The following is a 4,891-nucleotide window of genomic DNA, read 5'->3' as shown; positions in this document are numbered from 1 at the left end:
GCGCTACTTTGGGAGATTGAGGGGCTTTATAGGGCTTCTCCTCAGTTTCATTCCTCCATGGCGGCGACGGTACTCTGCGGTAGGGTGCCTCGATGTCCTCCTCGCCCCCACAGAGCGGCGGGCGAGGAGGACATCGAGGCACCCTACTCTGCGGAGCAAGTCAGCGCCACCTAACGTTACGCTCTGGGTTTGAGCTATGCGTCTCGTGCGCATGCGCGGCCAAAATAAAGCGGTGCCTGCTCGTGGGTTCTCGGCCTCCGTGCTTGCGCTTCAGTCCGCCAGGGCCGCGCTGAATGATATGTAACGGCGGCCGGAAAACCAACGCTTTTCGCGCTAATCACGAGGCGGCTAGGCAAGCAAGTGCAAGTGATATCGGGTGATCGCGCGTTTCTGAAGCACGTCCAAGTGATAGCGGGTGATCGCGCGTTTCAGGCGCATACCAGTGCGAGAATTGGGCCTATATGGTTGTTTGGTGTCTATTTTCGTCTTGTCCGTGTACAGTATATATAGGGTTTGAGCGTTACCACCACGCACCATGCGTTGCAGGCATATTGCGTGATGGCGTGGCTTCGCGATGTGTTATCAGCTAGCTACAAGTGACACCGCATTTGGCATCCATACAGATATGAGAATTTGAAACACGGCGGCATGGCGACGCCCTCGCCGCCGTCACAGCGTCACAATTGCAGGCAGCGCGTCCCTGGCGGCACGAAACGAACTCGCAAGGCGGTGGCTGGACAAGGAAGCGATGAGCAGGCATGCCTCTGTTTCTGCCGCGCATGCGCGCGGGACGCATAACTCAAACCCAGCGCGCAACGTTAGGTGGCGCTGACTTGCTCCGCAGAGCACCGTCGGCTAGCTCTAGAGAAGGCTGCTCACCACTACTGTACCATACCTTGAACTTAAGCTTATCCTGTTTCCCGCGCAACCACTGTCGTATAGTAGCGGGGTTTCTTTGTCTTCTCACGTGACCTCCCCCTCTCTTAAGTGGGAACTGCCCTCTTCTCCTCCCTCTCCTTCTTTCTACCGTTCTATCTGCATCCCCTCTGGCGTGGCACGTTTGCAAAAAGGGAAGCGCAGCAGGTTCTGCAATGCTTCTGAGGGGAGTCACGGACAAAGCAGCAGCAGCAGCAGAAGCAAGCAAGCAAAGCAAAGCGAAGCAGCAAAGCAAGCAAGCACTCAAGCAGTAGCAGCAGTCGTCGTCGTCGAAGGACGAAGCAAAGCAAGCTTCGCTTTAAAAGACGCGAGCCGCGAGTGGCGGAGGCTAGTGAGAGCTACCCATTCAGTTACGTGCGCGCGGGAAACTGGTGTCATGCGCACCCGCCCCACCGCTCGATGAGTGTTGGTCTCTGGGCTCAGATACTCGTTTCGTACTGTCGTCTTGTTCGTTTAGCTTAGCTTGGTGTCTTTCGCGCTTGTTTAAATTGTCATGGTTTGCGATTGTTTTGTAATTTCATTGTATGCATGGCGCGAATTGTTTGGTAGTTTTTGGAAGTCACGCGGCACCAACGATTGTGCTGGAACCTTCGACGAGTCATGCATAAAAGCCGACGCGCTTGACCCGCAGATCAGGTTCTTTGAGGATCGCCGACTCTGCTAGATGTCTTCATTTGCTGCCATACCACCGGCGCGATGCCGTTGCTGTGGTTCTATCATCGTCATTCTAACATTCTAACTTCGTCATGCTGCTCTCATCATGCCATCGGCACTCTGTGGTTTTACTATCGTCATAACAGTAAACACATCCCATTGTCATCATGCTATCGTTATCATATGGCCTTCATCATTCTATCGACGTCACCCCTTCATCATCCATCTATCGTTATCATGCTGTCGTTATTTAATTGTGTTACGTTGCTGTTGTCATGCCATCATCGTCATTACGTTGCTGTCAGATAGTCGCTATCATGCATTCGTGTTCAAGTGTCATCGTCACGCCGATCTTTTACTATCGTCATAACTTCTGTAACATCTTCGCATTCTCGTCATGCCGACGTCGTCTTACCGCCTTCGTTGATCGATACACGTAATTCCTTCTCTGTCCTTTCGTCGTAATGATGCTGCCGTCATTCAGTCATGATGATGGTGCAATGCCATGTCATCATCGTCGTTGCTGCATAGCCAGACAGTCGCTATCGTGCATGCGCTGTCATACCATCATCGTAATGCAGTCGCGACTGCGCCATGGCCGTAGCTGTAGCTTGGCCATCCGGTTTTCGTAATACCGTCGTCTTCATGCCATAGTCGTCATACACTCCTCATCAGGCAGTCGCAGTCTTCACCTGAAACGTGCCCCCATACCGTAAGTGCCCGGTGTGAGCGAGGGCTTAGCCCGCGTTCTAGGCGGCTATGACGCCCAGGTAGCTCACGTGCCATCCCAAAAATTACGCCATCGGCTGGTAAACGTGAAAGACAAGCTTCCGAAGTCCAAGTTTCCTTGCATCGTCTAGGGATTCCATGTGAAGACTGCGACTTAGTATATATCGGCGAGACAGGCAATTTCGAACAGCGGTTGAAGCAGCATGTCAACGATGTGAAAAAGAAAAAAGGCGCATAAAATGCCCTGGAAGAACATGCAGGTGACTTGGGCCACAGGATTGATTGGGATAACGTCAAGATTGTTAGAAAAAGAAAGAAATTCGCGACCCGAATCCCGAAGAAAGCGCACGGAGAAACGGCACCGCGGTAGCTGAACTGGCAGAGCATCGCACGCGAAATGCGAATTGGGAAGGCAACTGGTTTATTGACCAGTTGCCTTCCCCCAAAAAGATCACATTCTCGTGACGCCTGCGGCAAAATGGACGTTCCACGTCCGCCGCCAAGGTCTGTGAGTGGTGGCGCTGGCTAACACTCCCAAGGTTCTACTAGTACCCGGTAGCTCAATTGGTAGCCGCGGTAGCTCAATTGGTAGAGCATCGCACGCGTAATGCGAAGGTTGTGGGTTCGGTTCCCACCTGCGGCAAGTTGTTTTTTCATCCACTTTAATTTGCATTAATTCATCGTTACATTATTTAATTTATTAAGCACAACTAATTTCCCCTATGCTGTCCTTGGTGTCAGTGTTTGTTGGCTTCTCATGATATGACTTGTGAAAATCGGACCCCTCGGTTAACCCCCTTTCTTCTCGTTTATTATAGTAAAGAAAGGTAGCACGACCAGACAAAATAAAAGAAGGAGATGGGCTGCAGCAATACTAAGTGTTAAATGGTGCTTTGTCCTTTGCCTTGAGTTTTCTGTTTTTGCGGTTTTTATTATGGATACTCCACAGTAAACACGCGAGTGCGCAGAATATGAGCTTGTTGGTTTCAGGTCTCATGGTTGTTACTACCATAACAGTGTGATAAACGGCCATGGGCTTGCAGGCATCCAGTCACCTTGCTTGTCTCATGGTGTTGTTCCATGAGCACCGTGAGCCTTCAGGCCAACTAGGAAGCGATGTTTGTTGCAATCGATTTTGAACTGTATTGCCATCAAACCGACAGTGTTCTCAATGACAACTTTTGGACAGTAGAGTGCTTACACCCAGCTAAGTCTAAGAAGGAAGCATTCAGGATGTGCAAAGTGGGCCTTTTGAAGCGGGTAGCATTGCTGAAGGGGCTTTGCCTGTTTGCCTTCTTTATGGATATACAAAGATGATTTTCTCTTTGAGAGGGATTGATTCAGTTCGTTACATGGCAACAGAGCTGGGTGTTTAGCAGCAGAGAAGCTTGCCTTTGCCCACTGTCAATAATCTATTCCTTCTCCAGTGCCCCTGTGAAGTGCCTACTTTTCGGACGCAATGTGCTCTCCATGCATGCGTGCATTTTCAGCTATTGACGTTTGCCTCAAGCTGGTCCTTGCTGATGTCACCCAAGAAGGCATTGGGGAGTATGGCGGTGCACACTTACTAAACACTGTTGATATCAATGAAACCAGAATAGTAGAGCTGCTGTTTTTTTCTCCACGCCATCCTCGTTAGTTAGAATGAGCAGTTCTTTCTCCGAACAGAAGGCCTATCTATTTTGTATAGCCTGTGCACTAAGAATTGTTGACATGTTATGACCTTAGAACCTTAGCACAGTGTCTATATGTAAAAACCTTCTGATGTGTTGATGACTTCCTTCTCTTTATCACCGTTTGGCTGATGGAGCCAGCAACTGCATCAACCATATGTTCAACAGGGTTTCCACTAGCGTCTCCTTTACCGGGTGCTACTCATAGATATCTGTTTCCTTGACCTTGCGCCGCACTTCAACCATGGCCACACCTGCTGAACCTATAGCATGCGATCAAAAAAGTGCTATACATCATGTTGCTCCAAACTCATGAGATATGCTACAAGGCGTTGAGGAACACCCTCATTTATTTACGCCTTCATCGCCCTGTATGAAGCTTCGTATGCTAAGTGCGACAATTACCATCTGCTGTTTTTCAGTGTTATTTCTGTCCAGCTTGCTGAAAGCTATCCAGAGTGTTTCAAAAGCAAAAGACTGCTGCCGTACAAAAAGTGCATAAAGCAAGCGTCGCTATAACCACATATGTCACACAAAACGAAGAAGGCCACTGAGTGTACAGGTGGTTTACTTCATATTCAACAAGCTTGGTTTTCTCTTTGCAAGTGAGTAAACTCAACTTGCCCGAAGAAATGGCCTGTGACAAACTATGTGCCAGGTGCCGTGTCCCCTGCAAAACTGAAGATGTGTACAAGATCCTAACACCCCGCAGCGGTTTCTACACTGGGCAAACAGGCTACTATAGAAACGACTGCTAATAACATGAAAACGGGCAGAAATTTGGCTATTCATTGGGCCCAACTGCAGGTGCAAGCCACAGTTCTACCAGATGTGTGTTGTTCACAGGAACTGGAGCTATACAAATGCAGATAAAAACAATGATGTTTGAAAGTAGTAGA

General features: G+C 49.2%; 1 non-coding gene across 1 annotated transcript; it reads left to right on the top strand.

Annotated features, from left to right (window-relative positions):
• The first annotated feature begins 2,889 nt into the window (after positions 1–2,889).
• TRNAT-CGU (transfer RNA threonine (anticodon CGU)) lies at positions 2,890–2,962 on the top strand. The gene has a single exon. It is a non-coding gene; the product is annotated as a tRNA-Thr (tRNA).
• Positions 2,963–4,891: the final 1,929 nt, after the last annotated feature.

Source organism: Dermacentor andersoni, chromosome 11, assembly GCF_023375885.2.
Source record: "Dermacentor andersoni chromosome 11, qqDerAnde1_hic_scaffold, whole genome shotgun sequence".
NCBI lineage: Eukaryota > Metazoa > Arthropoda > Arachnida > Ixodida > Ixodidae > Dermacentor > Dermacentor andersoni.
Note: the sequence above shows the minus strand (reverse complement) of the source record. Positions and strands in the feature narration are given on the sequence as shown.